This window comes from Canis lupus, chromosome 14, assembly GCF_011100685.1.
Source record: "Canis lupus familiaris isolate Mischka breed German Shepherd chromosome 14, alternate assembly UU_Cfam_GSD_1.0, whole genome shotgun sequence".
Classification (NCBI taxonomy): domain Eukaryota; kingdom Metazoa; phylum Chordata; class Mammalia; order Carnivora; family Canidae; genus Canis; species Canis lupus.
Window position 1 is genome coordinate 53,172,949 of NC_049235.1, and position 17,498 is coordinate 53,190,446.

The 17,498-nt window shown below is 33.8% G+C and overlaps 1 long non-coding RNA gene across 2 annotated transcripts in view; it reads left to right on the forward strand.

The window, feature by feature from the left end:
* Positions 1-17,498, forward strand: part of LOC102155481 — a 134,395-nt gene that overhangs the window by 103,604 nt on the left and 13,293 nt on the right. For both annotated transcript variants that reach the window (XR_005369742.1, XR_005369743.1), the window contains one exon: positions 6,227-6,287. This is a non-coding gene — a long non-coding RNA (uncharacterized LOC102155481). The remainder of the gene's footprint in view (positions 1-6,226; positions 6,288-17,498) is intronic.

A 17,498-nucleotide genomic window follows, 5' to 3' on the forward strand; every position in this document is an offset into this window, starting at 1 on the left:
AAGCTTCCTTTTCTCTCTTAATCTGTTTCATGCCAATTGAGTCTTAGACCAGCGAGAGAACATTGAAGGGGAGAGTAAAATTTTTCTTCCCCCACATTTACAGGGCCATTTTCTAACATGTCCCAGCATCAATCTGATCCCAAGAAGATGAATTATAAGTTTCTCAAGGGAGAGATTATATCTTAATGATCTTTGTATTTCTATTCACCTCGTACCAAGTTTGGCATGTATGAGGTACTCAGTGCAGTACCACTGAATTGAATTGGCAAAGAAATAAACCTATGGGTTTTTATTTTATTTTAATTTAATTTAACTTTTATTTTATTTTCTAGAGCAGCCATTTTTAAAAGCAGTTTTATTGAGGTATAATTGATGTATTAAAAACTGCACAGATTTAACATGCAGACATTGATGAGTTTGGACATAGGCAAACGTCCATGATACCAGTATACTCAAATTAATAAACATATCCAGCATGTTCCAAAGAATGTTTTGCTTGTGTTTTTTTTCCAATGGTAAGAATACTTAACATGAGACCTAACCTCTTAACAAATTTTGAAGTATTTAATATTATATTGTTAACTATAGTCATTATGTAGTACAGAGACCTCTAGAAGTTTTTCATCTACCATAATTGAAAATTTACTCCATTGAACAACTTCCTAACCCCTCCCACCCCATGTCTAGAGATGTCTTGCATTGCCATGTTTACTGCAGCATAGCCACAGTAGCCACTTATGGAAACAAACCATTCATCTACCAACAGAAGAATGGAGAAATAACATGGGATATATACTTGGAATGCAACATTGTTCAGACTTAAAATAGAAATAAATCTTGCCACTTGCAGTATGGATGATCCTGGAGGACACTATGTTAAGTGAAATAAGCCAGCCACAGAAAAGTAAATACTGCACGATTCCATGGCTATGATATATCTATAGTAGTCAAATTCATAGAAGCAATGCACATGGATATTTATTTTAAAAAGGCTTAGTAAAGCATGGAATCAAATTTAAAGTAATATTATCTTGGACAATATCTATTAGCATTCATCCCACCAAAAGCAACTGTCAAGCAAACAGAAACAATAATAATTTTTTAAAAATATTTATTTATTTATTTATTTATTTATTTATTTATTTATTTATGAGAGACACAGCGAGAGAGAGAGGCAGAGACACAGGCAGAGGGAGAAGCAGGCTCCATGCAGGGAGCCTGACGTGGGACTCAATCCCGGGTCTCCAGGATCAGGCCCTGAGCTGATGGTGGCGCTAAACCACTGAGCCACCCGGGCTGACCAGAAACAATAAAGAATAATAATTTTTGCGTACGTAGAATTAGTTTCAAATCTTTAAAGTCTGGCTTATATAAGGAAGCTGAAGCAGATCAGTAAACATATTAATGTCTTAGCTAAGTTATTTATGATAACATGCAAATCAACCTTTTGTACTCTCAGTTCTGAATTGGAAGAGGGTATGTCCCCATAAGGGACTAGATGGCTGAGACACTAAGACTGGATATTCTGGCTTCTCCAAGTTCCAAGTTGATAAAAGCTAAAAAGATATTAGCTATAGAAGACCAATAACCAGGGGTTTACTGTCACTAGCACCAGGTGGGTGGCCTGCCCCTCATGCCATGGTGGAAATATACAAATGCTCTTCTGACAAGCAATGCAAACAGCCAGGTAAATGGCTTGGGACATGAACAGATTGCTTTATAATGCCAATTTTTTTTCCTTTTTTCTCCTCTTCCTCTTTTTCTTCTTCTTCAGAGAAGAAGCAGACTGCCTGTGATAATAATGGCTTCTAACTTTGAACTCAATAGTCTTTCTCATCAAGATTCTCAAATAGTGTGACTTGGAATAAACTATTACTAAAGCCAACTCCATGTATTTTGGTCATTTCCATTGTCTTGTGAACAAAGATGAGTTTACAAGTTTTGAATCAACTGCACCTTCATATTATTTGAATTCACTAGACATTAGGAATGATATATTATACTGAAAACATTTTGTTGATGAATTTCATACATATAGCTCATTCTTCAGTAAGTCTGCAGTGTTAACAAAGAGTTCTGACAAGCAGAGGTCTTTGTTTATTTCTTTGGTTTAATCTTTAATTATGGAAATTTTCAAACATTCAAAAATAAATAATAAAAATCCACATACCTATCACTCAGCCTCAAAAATGATCAACATCGTTATTTTATCTCTCTTTATAGTTTGAATAGAGTATTTTAAGCCAAATCCCGTATACTATTATTTCATTTATAAGTACTTGAGTATGAATCTTTAACAGATAAAGATTTAAAAGTTAAAAAAAAAGAACAATTGGGATGCCTGGGTGGCTCAGCTGTTGAGTGTCTGCCTTTGGCTCAGGGCATGATCCCAGCGTCCTGGGATCGAGTTCTGCATCAGGCTCCCTACGAGAAGCCTGCTTCTCCCTCTGCCTATTTCTCTGCCTCTCTCTCTGTGTCTCTCATGAATACATAAAATCTTTAAAAATAGAACAATAATATCATAATCATAGTAATAATTTCTTATTATTTAATATTCAGTCCCTTTTCAATCTTTCCTGGTTATCTCCAAATTATCTTCTCAAGTAGGCTAGTTTGAATCAAAATTCAAGCAAGGTACAAACTGCATTTATTTGATGTGACTATATATTTTTTTTGTATTTTTAAAAGATTGAGTTGTGGGCGCCTGGGTGGCTCAGAGGTTGAGCATCTGCTTCAGCTCAGGTCATGATTCCGGGGTCCTGGGATTGAGTCTCGCATCGGGCTCCATGTAGGGAGCCTGCTTCTCTCTCTGCCTATGTCTCTGTCTCTGTCTCTCATGAATAAATAAATAAAATCTTTTTTAAAAAAAATTGAATTGTGGTAAGAACACTTAAAATGAGATCTACCCATTTAACAAAATTTTAGGTGTATAATACAGTACTGTTAACTATAGGTACAGTGAACAGATCTCTACAATGTAATCATCTTGCATTACTGAAACTTTATATTTATTGAATAGTAACCCCCCACCCCCCACCCCCAGGTTTTGGCATTCACTATTTTACCCTCAGTATTTGACAATTTTAGTGTATGGAGAGGGAAAATAATTTTCCCTTTATCCTTCTGATTTCTTAGCTTACCCCTGTAATAAAAAGTTCAGCAATAAGAAAAATGATCATATATTTATTAACATGTGTACCTCATATACACATGGGAGATACCCAGGGGGAAAAAAGGTAACTTTCAGAGGTAGTCTAATCCATCATCTTAAATACTGTCTTCAGCTAGACAAAAAAGGAAAACTTTGGGAGAGGAAGAACAGGAAGGCCCAGTTATGGGTAACCTGGAGGTTACCAGGAAAATTATATATACCAAAGTAAGGTTTGTTATACAGATCTAAATTGATGTCTTCTCCATTAATAAGACTTTCTTGTAATTTAGAGTCTTTCTTTTCTTCCTGGTGAAGAAATGAGGCATGAGAAACTGTCTTTCTAATGAGTTCCCAGGATGCTGTGATCTGGGATGGCACTTGGAGAATCACTGTTAAACACAAATTTCTCTGAACACAAATTGGTACGGTACATGTGACTCAATTACCTTCTGAGTGACATATCTTCATTAAACTTCATCTGAGTGGACTTACAAAAGTTGGCTAGAGCATAGTATTAGTCATACTGTAATACTAATCACTCCAAACTCAAGAGACAAAATAAAATAATGGTTAAAAACACAACATTTATTTGAAAAGATATATGCACCCCTATGTTTATTGCAGCATTATTTACAATATTGGAGATTTGGAGGCATGCTAAGTGTCCATCCATAGATGAATGGATAAAATACACACACACATGCACACACACACACAGTGGAATATTACACAGCCATCCAAAAAAAGAATGAGATCTTGCCATTTGTGATAATATGGATAAACCGATGGTATTATGCTTAGTGAAATAAGTCAGACTGAGAAAGACAAATATCATATGATTTCACTCATATGTGGAATCTGAAAAGCAAAAGAAATGAATAAATAAATAAAAAGCAGAATCAGTCCTATGAATACAGGGACCAAACCTGATGGTTGCCAGAGGGAAGGAGGGTGAGGGTGGGGGTGGGCAAAATGGGTGAAGGGGAGTGAGAGATACAGGTTTCCAGTTATGGAATGAATAAGTCACTGATATAAAAGGCACAGCATAGGGAATATTAGCCAATGATATTGTAATAGGGTTGTATGATGACAGATTGTACCTACACTTTGGTGAACATATTATGATATACAGAGGAGTTGAATCACTATGTTGTACACCTGAAACTAATGTAACATAGCATGTCAGCTAAACAAACAAAAACTGCTTGGCATTAGAAAGATCAGAATTTCCTTTCTAATTCTCCGGGAAATAGCTGTGAAACATCAGCCACGTTGCTTAATTTTATGACTCATTTCCCTCACCTATAAAATGGGAAAGTACTAATACCCAATCATGGGACTGTTTTAACGATTAAATAAAATAACATAATATAAGGCATATGGCAAGTATTTTAATTCTTTAGCATGGTATTAGAGCTTGGTTAATGTCCTTACCTTGGATGGCTAGAGTTTGAAGTTTAAAATTACCTGGCATTTGTTAAATAGTACCCAACAGGAGCGCAAAGGTTTTAGGAGTTTTGCAAGAACTATCCTTGAGGGTATAAAAATTATGTTTGCTTTTATAATTTGCAGTAAGTAGATTTAACTTTTAGTTTTGAAAAGGATTTTGGAGAGCCATAAGGAGGGAAAAGATAAATTCATAAAATAGAGTATGTGTATTCTATTGTGTGTGGGAATATAGGGAAGTAATGCTTTTTTAAGGAGCTCATACAAACTGAAACAAAGCCTTGCAGAGTCCCAGAACCATTTCTGGGACTTCAACCGTCAACCGTCTTCTTAAATAAAACCTAATGCCCTGTATCCTATCAATAGAAGATCAATTTATAAATAAATCTATTTTTTAAAACAATTTCCATTAAGGAAATTGAATTGATTGACAAAATAATTTGATAATTGGCAATATTTTCTATCTTCAGCCAGGAGTTTTGGCATTATAGAAAACCTAAGAATTTTGCCAAGTTGTCCTTACCACTAGAATAAAATGAAATTGGATAACATTGGAGTTTTAGGTTTAGTTTTGGGTGTTTTTTTTTTTTTTTTTTTTTTTTGCATTCTGTATCCTCTGAGTTTGTACTGCACTGCCCTCTGGAGGACAGAATTCATCATAACACATGCATTTTAATTTTAGGAAATTCTGTATTCCTCCATAAAGACAAATTGTGCCTCAAGAATATGTGATTCATGATAATAGCACCAGGACATAATAGCAAAATTTTTTTTTCAAAATTAAAAATATTATAATTTATTCTAATATTCCAATTGGCATTGATGAGTTGTGTTGCTTTTCATTCTAAGTATTAAATTTCAATTTCTATAAAAATGATTAATTTTTAAATCAATATTCCTTTAAAAAATTATGTATCCATCTTAGCCATCTTTTAAAATAAAGGCCCAAAAGTTTTCATATTTTAAATATTAATAGTTGAAATTTTAAGTACATCAAATTTATTTTCCTGATAATCAGTTTGCTTTTTATTTTGAATACAGATAAAATTTCCTATTTGAAAAAATAAATATGTCTTTTTATTAATTTACCATAGATTTTGGCATATAGTCAAAGGCTGATTCTTTAAAATGTATAAGTGCATGAAAACTGACTAGTTGAGTTATAAAAATAAGCTATTAAGATATTTCTGTGGAAAATAAGTCTGTTGAACTTGACTAATTAATAAAATCAATGAAACCAGGAAAGAAAGAGAATTATTTTAAGCAGATCTAAGTGATAACAAGATACTTCTTGAACTTTTAAAATCATTGCTTTAAAAAAATTACTATCACAGAAAGAAATTCCAGATGAACTTCATGGGACAAAATTTATGCAAATTGTCCATGATTATCCTGTATTATTGTCCATGATTATCCTGTATTATTTTCTAATTTTATTTGGTTTATATAAACTTAGTATAACAAGATAAGTTGCTTTGTGTTTTTCTTTTATACCTCAGACTAGAAATCCAGGATGTTTTTGGCTGTGATCTTTAGGCTGAGAACTAGACTAATTTTAGGATGAAAGAGGAAAAAAGAAAGTGGGAAACTTGAGGATTTATTCTATTTTAATCTCTTATTCTTGTCTAGGTTTTCCAACCAAACAAAAACATCTGCATGCTGACTTCGAACTTAGTAAAGTCTCATGTAGGTAAGTTCTTGCTTAAAACTGGCTAAGCTGCCAGTCCAAATTGGGATGGGTAACCAAAAAATGGAGCTATACAGTAAATGTTACTTGTCTCTCACAGCTGCTTTCCAATTCTTGTCACCATAAGACTCTTCCACATTGTTCAGTGTCAGTATCTAAAAGCAAATAGGTTACTTTCTATTTGCTTTTTAACTGTAACGTTAGTCTAGGTCAAATAGTTAACAACAATTAATCAAAACATGAGAATCAATTTCCAAATGGCATCAGATGCAGGGGTTAAGATCTCAGAAAAAGAAGGGACTGAGGGAAGAAAAATTAAGAGGAGATTTTCACTTTTTTTTTCTTTTTGAGAAAGAGAGAGAGAGTAAGGGCAGAGAGAATCTTAAGCAGGTTCCATCACCAGCAAGGAGCCCAAAATAGGGCTCGATCTCACAACACTAAGATCACGACCTGAGTGAAAACCAAGAGTTGGGTGCTTACGCGACCAAGCCACCCTGAGGTTCATCTTTTTAATAATACTTATCTTACTGGGAGAGCCAGATATTAAAAATTCATGTTAACTTTTCTGCCTTTAAATCCCTATTCATTGCTCCTATCTCTACTTCAAATGTTAATATACACTTAAAATGTGTATTTTAACATTTTAGTGGAAATAACAAACTTAAATAAGCTAGAATCTGATCCAAGATTGCACCTCATTTTCATTTTTTTTACTTGTTATACAATTATTATTTATTTAGCAAACTATTGGAGTATGCTTACCTCTTTTCTTCTGGATACAAGCCTTTTATAATAAACGCTCACTGTGCCTAACAGATTTCACTTCAATTGATTTATGATGTCAGGGAATCCCTGTGTCACTATTTTATTATATTACATTTCATTTCTAGTGCCTATAGCTTTTTCATGCTCATGATAAAGCTGATTCTGAACTCATTACTACCAATTGCATATTAGTTTGTATCCCAATCTGAATATAGAAATATTTTAATGTTTATGCCAATAATTTTATAACCTATTATTCATGTACTTTATCTGTTAATCACCACAACCTGCATTAATGTGGCTATGTATCTGATTTATTTGCTACCATTTCATGATCCCAGAAGAGCTGCAGCATATTTCAGTCTTAAATATGTACATATTAAGCTTTCATGTTAAAATTTTAGACTAAAATTTTGGCTCTCTGTGTCGTTTTAAAATCAAATTTAGGAGAAAAGTTTTGGGGTTTCTAAACATTTGCTTGGCATATAGTAATGCTGAATTCTAAATACATGCACACATGATTTATTTGCTGATTTCTCTAATAGAAATTTTATAAATATGGTCATTCTTAGCCCCGAAATATATTTCAATCTTCATCCATGAGGAGTTTGACATACAAGTTTCAACTCTAATTTGCACTGTATAATTTTGAGTTTCTCCCTATATAAGATAGATTTTAAAAACCAGAATAGGTGAACTTTGCCCCCTTTCTAACTACTGAACTTCTCATTTAATTGCAGAGTTAAATTCATACATATATCTGCCCCTCAGACTTCTTGCCTAAATGTATGCTTTATTAACTGTTTAAAGGATGATTGATTGCTCTGAAATCATAAGCACAGGGGGATTTTATCAAAATGAAATTTGAGGATTTCTATGTAGGAACTTAGTGGATATGTTTTGAAAAAACTAAACAGCTGAAATAATGTGCACACTTTTAGGTCTCCATTTTTTTCACTTTCATTTCAAATACATTAGCATCAATAAGCATAAGAAAAGCAAAATACCTGTGATATCATTTATTTTCTTAACTATCATGGGACTCCATTTTTAATGGTATGGTAAGTCATTTTGTTCAGTGAGGATAAAATTATGGGTACAATCAAGCACAATCATTTCAGTGTTTTTGAGCAGTTAAACCTGGTAATAAGACTAGCTGGGGCGGGGTGGGGAAGACTAGATGAACTCCATATCCTAAAGTGATATTGAGATATAAATGTCTAAGGAATAAACTTAATTAATCTTAAGAAATCCTACACCTCTCCAATCCTCACATCTGGGGCGACTTCAACTTTTGACCAGTGGCTTTAATAAGCTTTTTACTAGAAGTAGTTATCATCAGCATCAGAGAGCTTTTGTACATCTATCATTCATTGGAATTATCCATCTCCTACGCTAATGATTTTTAGCATCTTCCTTACCGGCTCTGGGGAGGGAGTATAGCCCATTAATTCATTTTTGTAGATAATCTAAAGGTAAGTGTTTCAGTGTATGGCAGTTACATGAGAAAATGATTCTAATTGACCTTGAGAGGTTAAAAGAATGTTTTTGATGGAAAAAAAGATTAATGGGAAAAATAAGGTAGAAAAATATGACCATCTGAAACAACAAAAAGAACAGTTAGGAGTATTCACCTTGAGTACAAAATACAACAATAATTTAGGAAAACATACACAATATTACCTATAACTATTTTAGAACAAAACAGAAGCATAACATTCAGTATAAAATTGGTACTAATTTAAACTATAGATGTGATTGTTTTTGACTGAAGAAAGTAATTAAAAGCAAGTTTGTTTTCTGATATAATTGAGAAGTGGTATATTTTATCTATTGAAAATCGGTTCAACTTAGCCTCAGGTTAATTTTCTTGGTAAATTTTCTTCCTAAGACCTAAACCTGGGAAAGGAGAGTCTTCAAAAAATGGTACTGGGGAAACTGGATATCCACATAAAAAAGAATGAGTTTGAACCCTTAACTTATACCACATACAAAAATTAACTCAGCGTGGATCAAAGATATCAACATATGACCCCAAAATACAAAACTCTGAGAAGGGTAAAGCATAAGGCGGAAGCTTCATAGAATTTTTAGATAAAAATGCCAAAGCACAGGTGACAAAAGAAAAACTAGGTAAAATTTAGACTTCATCAAAAAATAAAAACTTTCTGGGCTGAAGAACACTATCAAGAGAACAAGAAGACCCTCCACAAAACAGGAGAACATTTTAAATCATATATCTGATAAGGGATTAATATTTAGAATATTAAAGAACTACAGCTGAACAACAACAAAAAATAATCTGGTTAAAACATGGACAAAGAACTTGAATGGGCTTTTTTAAAAAAGATTTTATTTATTCATGAGAGACACAGAGAGAGAGGCAGAGACATAGGCAGAGGGAGAAACAGGCTCCCCTGAGGGACCCTGAAGTGGAACTCAATCCCTGAACTCCAGGATCACGGCCTGAGCCGACAACAGAGCTTAACCGCTGAACCATCCAGGCATCCCTGAGTAGACATTTCTCCAAAGAATATAAACAAATGGATAATAAGCAGAAAAAAGATGCTCACCACCACTAACATCAGGAAAATGAAAATCAAAACCACAGTAAGATATTCCTGTGAAAGATGGCTATTAGAATGGCTATTGTAAAAAAAAAAAAAAAGGCAGAAAATGGCAAGTGTTGATGAAGATGTGTAGAAATTGGAACCCCTTTGTACTGCTGGTAGGAATATAAATTGGTGTAGCTGCTATGGAAGACAGTATGCCAGTTACTCAAAAACTTAAACAGAATTACTATATGATCCAGTTAAACCACTCCTGGGTTTACATCCAAAAATAATTGAAAGCAGAGATTCAAACAGGTATTTGTACACCTATGTTCATAGCAGCATTATTCACAACAGCCAAAAGGTGAAAGCAAACCAAATGTCCATCCACAGATGAGTGGATGAACAAAATGTGGTACTACTGTGATGGTTAATGTATCAACCTGGAGGAGGTATTTGGATGAGATTAATATTTAAATTGCTAAACGCTAAGTAAGCACAATGCCCTCTTTAATGAGTGGGCCTCATCCAATCAGTTGAAGGCCCACTAGAACAAAAAGATTGGTTTCTCTGTGCATGAGGGAATTCTCCAACAGATTGCCTTTTGTCTTCACCTGCACCATCAACTCTGCTGAGTCTCTGCCTGCTGGCCTTTGGACTGGAGCTGCACCACGGATTACCCCGTGTCCAGGCTGCTACCATTCAGACTGTATTCACACCATTGTTTCTCCTGGGTCCCAAGCATGCTGACCGAAATGATAGATTTTGGACTTCCCAACCTCCATTAATCATTGACAGTCAATTCCTTATAGCAAAACTCTTTACGTAGAGATTGGTTCTGTTTATCTGGAGAACCCTGCCTATTATATTTGCAATGGATATGTGTATCTATGTACTTGTTGCACTTATTTTTAGTTGTAAAATTTCTCACCCATAGAGTTCAGTTGCTGTTGCTAGTGTCTTATACTTCCATATAAAGGCCTAATGGTCAGCTTCATCACACTGATAACTAATATTGATCTTCATCTAATTTATTTGTCTTTTTCAAATGTTTAACTGAATGATATTTTACTCCCAGTTTTCTTTTCAAGCCTTATTACTTCATTCTATTTTGAAAGATCACACCAATGAATTTTCCTTGTCCCTTTCATTTTTGAGCTCCTCTGAGAGTTAATTGAGTAGTCCCACTGGCATTGCTAGGTAGTCACCTTCTGAATTCCTAATAAGTCTTGTTTGAGATTGTGTCATCTAAATTTTGTGTTATCTCTGAATATTTTCTTCTCCAAAACTTAAGAAATTTGAATCTATAAAGTATATGTCAACCTTTGCCCATGTATTAGATGCTTTACATATATTCTCTCTTTTATTTCTCATAGAACCATAAAAAGCAAGTTTTATTATTTTTGACTTACAGATGAGGGGACAGAGATTCAATAAAATCAAGTGACTTGTCCAGGTCCAGACTTGAAGTAAAAGTAGAAGTGCTAGAAATGGAAGAGGCAAGCACAATGTGGAGGCTCGGTAACTGGATAAAATCCTAGCCTCAGAAACATCAGTGAGGGTGCAACCTCTGAGAGAAGGGGCAACCTCAGAGCATTCCAAAGGCCCACAAGAACTAGGGTAGGACCTTGATCTCACTACTAAGCCCCTGCCAGACTGCTCACTAGAGCTCATCTTCAAGCAGACTTTGAACAGGTCTTTGGCATTCAGATATAAAATAAGAGCTTACAGACCCAACCATGGGTGAAACTAACCTGGGCTGTGGTTGCCAAATTATCTGGAATTTCTAAAAACTTAGAATAGTTTTTATAAAACAGTAAATAAAACTTGAATTCTAAAAGAAAATATAAATTTCACAAGATGCTTGAGGCAGTTTTAATTGTATTTTCTCTCATATACTGCCACAAATGATAGGATGGAATTCTAACATTGATTGGAAAAGAATCTTAGAAGTCACCTAGTTCTTCTTTGTATGGCACATGGAAGTTTAGAGTGGTCAAATGACTCATCCAAAAATCACACTTGTAGCAAAGCAGCAAAGAGTCTAGAGCTTACATTCTCCAGTCTAATCCCTTTAATTAGACTATATTATTATTATTATTATTATTATTATTATTATTATTGATTTTAACTCTAAGTAGATAACATTTCATTCATATTTATTCTATTGACAGAATATCTCTATCTATCTATCTATCATCTATCTATCTATCTATCTATCATCTATCTATCTATCATCACCATCTGTCTGTTAAGCCACTTGTCTTACAGTTACTTGTTTGATCGGTTGAGACACTTGCTCTTTGCAAATAGGCAACATGCCATCTGGTGGTAGGTAACCTGAATTACAGTCAGAAGTCCCACATTGCCTAATCGCTAAACCACTCAACCGGACACTAATCTGAGTGTCTCAGACACATAAGCTACCTGTCTCATACTATACAAAAACCTGAATGTGGCTTTTCTTTTTGTTTTTTAATTACAGATTTTTAAAATTATCTCAGTTTTCCAAACCAGGTAGTAGGTACCAAGTCCAATAAGCCAAAAAAGGAGGTTTTAAAAGGCTGAGAAGACATCCAAGTGTATCATAGTGCCTTAGAGCAATGCTCTGCCTGGGTATAATTTGGTATAAAACAAAGTTTAAAAACAGAATGACATTCCCTAAGATACTCTTCTGAAAGTTTTCTGAGAGCCTCTCAGAGTAATCAGAAGTTGATAGCTTAGTAAGTTCAGTTACTAATTCTCTTCCAATGAATGTAAATATAGCTACTCAAGATAATTCAAGAGGCTAGTTATTCCAGGATCTAGCTTAACATTTATCTATTTGAAATAAACTTAGCAACACTAGCTTTCTTTGTTTAGTATTTTCTGGTATATCTTTTACTATCTTTTTCCTTCTGCCTTTCTATTTTGATGCTGAGATATTTTCATGGGCCAAAGCTAGATGAAACAAATCCAGTGACATTTTTGTGGTTATTATGATATATGGTCTTATTTCCATCACCTTATTTTGTTTACTATTTTACATTATTTTTTCACTTAACTTTTCTGCTGAAGTTTTTTAATTTGCTTTTTATTCCTTTACTAGCTTAGAAATGTCTTCCATTTTCATTACAGATACCAGTTGTCCTATTTTTAACATCCTCTCCTGACATAAAAATCTAGCATTAAAGAATATCCCTGCCCTCTCAAAAATATTAGAACAGTTTAATTTCTAGCACATCTCTCATTCTTTTATATTAGTTTTCTAGTATTTTAGAATCTGCTTTTAAAAAATAAACTCCTTCAAATAATGTATTTCTGTTTCTTTTTGTTTGTTTTTTGCATTTAAAGCTTATTTAGTTTTACCAAAATATTTAAAATTTATTTGAGGAGAATTGCTTTTGCATTATAGTTCTTTTTTCAGAATACTCTTTTTTTTTTTTTTTGGTATCGAAATGTATAATGTATAATTTAGTATTTATTTCAGCAAAGTCCACAGATTGAAAAAGCTCTCAGACTTTGTCTGAAAAAAAAAATGCTTTTATTTTACCTTCTCTCTTAACCAATTATTTAGCTGGGTATAAAAGTCAATTTGTTCACTTATTTCTCTTGAATCTTTTGATTCCATTACCTTCTATAGTTTTTGATACTAATAAACGGTCTATTCATATTCTGATTAACATGACTAGTTGTAGATTTATTTCTTGCTCTGAATTTGTGTATCACTTTAATGTAAAATCTCATGTTTTTATTTCAGTTGTGACAAACTTTCAGGCAATATTTCTGTAAATATTGACTCATTCCTAGTCTCTATCTCTCTTTCTAGAATACTATTCAGACAGATGTAGAGTTTTCTCATTTTATCTTCCACATCTCTTAATTTTATTCATTGTGGTGGTTAATTTTATTTGTCAATGTGACTATGTGGTACTCATTTGTTTTGTTAAGTAACAGTTTAGATGTTGCTATAGGGTATTTTTTAAATGTGATCATATCCAGATTTGGGGGAGCAAAGTTTGTGTTGCTCCTTGTCATAGTTTGATTATTTAGAAGAATGAGTTATTTTTCTGTTGGAGACTTGTGATTCTTAAGTTGTAAGAATGTCTACAAACTTTGCTTCTCCTGAATTCTTAGGAATTTCTGTGGTTCTCAGTTAAATGTCTCATCTTTGGACCTCCGTGACCACTGGCTCTAATTAGTGCTCTTGATTACCTATCACTTCTCACCCCAGTATTTAGATTAACTTTCTTCATTACATAGAGTACTTTTTATTTGATGTCCTTTATCTGAGTTTGTAATTATACTTTTATTAGTATGATCATTTGACAAAAATCTGTCACTGCCTTACTCTCAATGGATGCTTAGCTCCATTGGCACAATGCCAGATACATAGTGGTCATCCACTTAAATTGAATATTTATTTGTAGATCAAATGAATGAGCAAGTAAATACACCCTTTTATCCTGCTAACCATGAAAAAGTTTCTCTTGGATGTATTTCATTCAGATTTAATGAAACTTTTTTATTTTCTCCTGCATCAGCTATTATTGGTGCTACTATGGCTAAAGCACTCATATACCTGAAACATCCAAATACAGATATATTACTAATTATAAAGTTTCTGAGTTTTTGAAATTTTGAATTTGTAGTCATGTGAAAATACCAAAAGTTGCCTCTTATATAACTCTTCAAAGTATATGAGTTTCTTTGATAGAAGAATTGCAAACGCCTCACATGAAGAAAGTAAATGCCATGAAGTGGTTGCACAGTGGAATGAGATTCCTAATTCATGATTTTAGGAAATTTGATCTTTATTTCAGGTTGGAAGACTGCAGTCCAGACTTCCTTAATGCTTGGGTGAGATGTTTGGTGCCAGGAAGGCTTTGAGTTTTAGAGAAATAGCAGGAGAAGTCTCTACTTTTTATAAAAAAAACATGAGACTGTTAATTTTAGAGTTTAAATGAAACTACTAGTATCTCTCTCTGGCATCATTCAAAATCGCTATGTACTACAAGAGTCATTAGGGATATAAATTTACATATCAAATTCTGAAATCAAAGAAGGATTCTCCTTGCTTGATTATTGGTTGTTGACCTCCTATACTGACCTCAGGTTCACATTGATAAGGGTGTGTATGTGTGTTTGTGTGAGAAAAAGAGAGAAAGGCAGAGAGAGAGAGTATTCTGATGGCCCCAAACATTTTAATCAGCTAGCTTTTATTTTTTATTTTATTTTTTTTTTAATTTTACTTATTTATTTTGAGAAAGGGGGAAAGTGTAGGCGGGGGGATGGGCAAAGGGAGAGAGAATCTCAGTCATACTCCCTGCTGACCATGGAGCCCAACATGAGGCTTGATCTCATGACCCTGAGGTCATGACCTAAACTGATATCAAGAATCAGACACTTTACTGACTGAGCTACCCAGGCCCCCCAGTCAGCTAGCTTTTAATGGTATATTCTTTTTTGATTGTTTGGGTATTCCTTCTGAAGAATTGTCAAGGATGTCAATTGGCATCCTTGTCAAGTTAGTGGTTCAGTAACTTGATTACTTAATATTTTGACTTGTATGTATGTGCATGTACATAAGCTTGGATGGAAGGATAAATGGGAAAGGCACTTGTTGCATCAATCTCGCTTAATCAATCTATACATGGCTTCTGAACAATGAAATGAATTTCATAAATATTCGAACCTTGACTTTAAAAATAACTAGGCCTATAGGCCTTTGTTATATTGTCTCACATATAGGGAACTTGAATTAATTTTCATTTTATAACTGGCAACTGGCACAGTGCATAGTTTAAGTGTTTTAATTTAACTTTAAGTACAAAGCCAAACTTTTCATCAGATGTATAATCTAATTATTAAAAATTTAATGGCTGGCCAATTACAAATGGCCAGTAAATCTTTTTTTTCCCCTTTGTCCTTTTTTTTTTATTTCAGCTTCATAAATAGTCATCTGGCATTAAATATTTGTGATCTAGGCCAGTAACCTTTTTCAATCTCACAGGACCTTTTTTAATTAAACTATATCTTTGTCCCATGTCTGTAATCCTCTCACTGACATTTTATATACAAGACACCTTGCTGAAAAAAGGTCAAGCCGTACAGTTATAAATGGAAAAGAGATTAGAAGAATTCTCAAGCCATGGTGTGATCTAAGAGCGAGTTAAATATGGAGCAGTACTTAGTAGGCATGCTCAGTAGACAAGGAGGAACCCTCTGGGTAGATTTTAATGATTGGAGCAGCAAAGCAAATGAAAATTATCTTTATGGAAAAAATGAAAATTACACATTTTTTACATAGTCTTCCATGATTAATGTGAAAGACCATGAGGCTATAAAAGCCATAGGATGTTCAGGAAAACCATTGTGAAATACAATCATGGTGTTTGTGTGATTCTTGCCTACAAAGACACTTTTGTTGCTTCGCAAACCTTGCAAATGTCAGTCTCGTGTTAAGGTTAATTAACTCTAGAAGTAAAAGAAACATGTTGAGACTTATATGCATCAATGAAGAGTAAGAAAGGAATGAAAAAACTGAGTCAGGAAGAGGGAGAGAGCAAATGCCACATTACTGAAAAATCTATTTTAGTACGTATATATTGAAGAGAAGCTATGTGTTTGGAAGGTAAATACATTCACAGAAGAAGTGACTTACATTATTTTCACCAGAACATTAAGCAGAAATTGAAAACGGATTTTTCCCCCCTTAATATTCTCCAGCTGGCATGTTATGACTAAAACTTGCTGAATCCATGCCACACTGTGATGCATTTAATGGTGTACATGGGTACAACTAAACAATACATTACTTGTAATGTCTGAAATAACCTAGCAAAGCATGGTACTCAAGTGTTGAAATACCACTCTCCATTTCTCAGAGGTTGCTTAGTTATACCCAAGAGGCTAACCTTCTCTGAAAAGCCTTTACTGCTAATTTCTTTGTCACTTTTATATAGTCCAGTGATAAAAGGGTACCCTTTCATTCCTATGTCATCAAAATGGTGTTATTTAGATGTTAATGCTTGAGGCATAGTAGTTGACACCGCACCTTTAATCATAGGACTTATGATTTCAGGGATCTTTGTTTATAAATGGTCCACTTGGTTGCAAATATCTTTTAATTTTTAAAAGAGAGAAGATCTAACATAAAATAAAATAACATAAGATAAAATAAAATAAACTGGAACTAGAAATTTAACTTTAACCTGAGCTAAACCTCTTTTGGTGTCTTCCAGGCTTTGGGTTTCTGGACAGAATCTTTGTCGGTGCTAAATGAAAAGGTTACTGTGTGCAGTTTCCTTCAGCTATTATAAGACTTCTGGCAGTGACTGAACTGTCAGGTTCCAGCAGGCCAGTCCCTGTTCAAAGTAACCGGATGCTGTGTTTGAGAAATGTGATAGTTGACGGGCTGACATTATGATGCTTGTGACCCAGCCTGGGCCCCGAGCTTCAAATCAGCTATCAATCCAAACAATACAAACAATTTCTAGGCATAAAAACTGTTTGTACATTTGCTAATAGAAAAATATTTTCACTTAGCAAAGCTAGTTATTTTTTTAAAAAATAACAACTCAAGTTCACTGAGTTCTGATAATTTTCAACATGTTCTGTTGGAGTCAGCATCTTTTCCTTTCAAAATGACTTGTTCAAATAGATAAAACTGTAGACTCAGACCATTTGAAAAGATAGAAAAATTTAGTTAATCAAATAGTTGCTTTTTCTAAATAAAAACTTTCAACTAATTTTCAGAACTGACAAGGATGACTAATTATTTTGCCATTGGTTATGTTGGGCACTGATATGCAAAATGTATTGAACTTTTGTCTGAGTTTATGCAAAATGACCCAGGCTAGTCAAGAGCAATTGGATATTTGATAAATGACATTTTTCACTTTGCTTCCTTAACAGA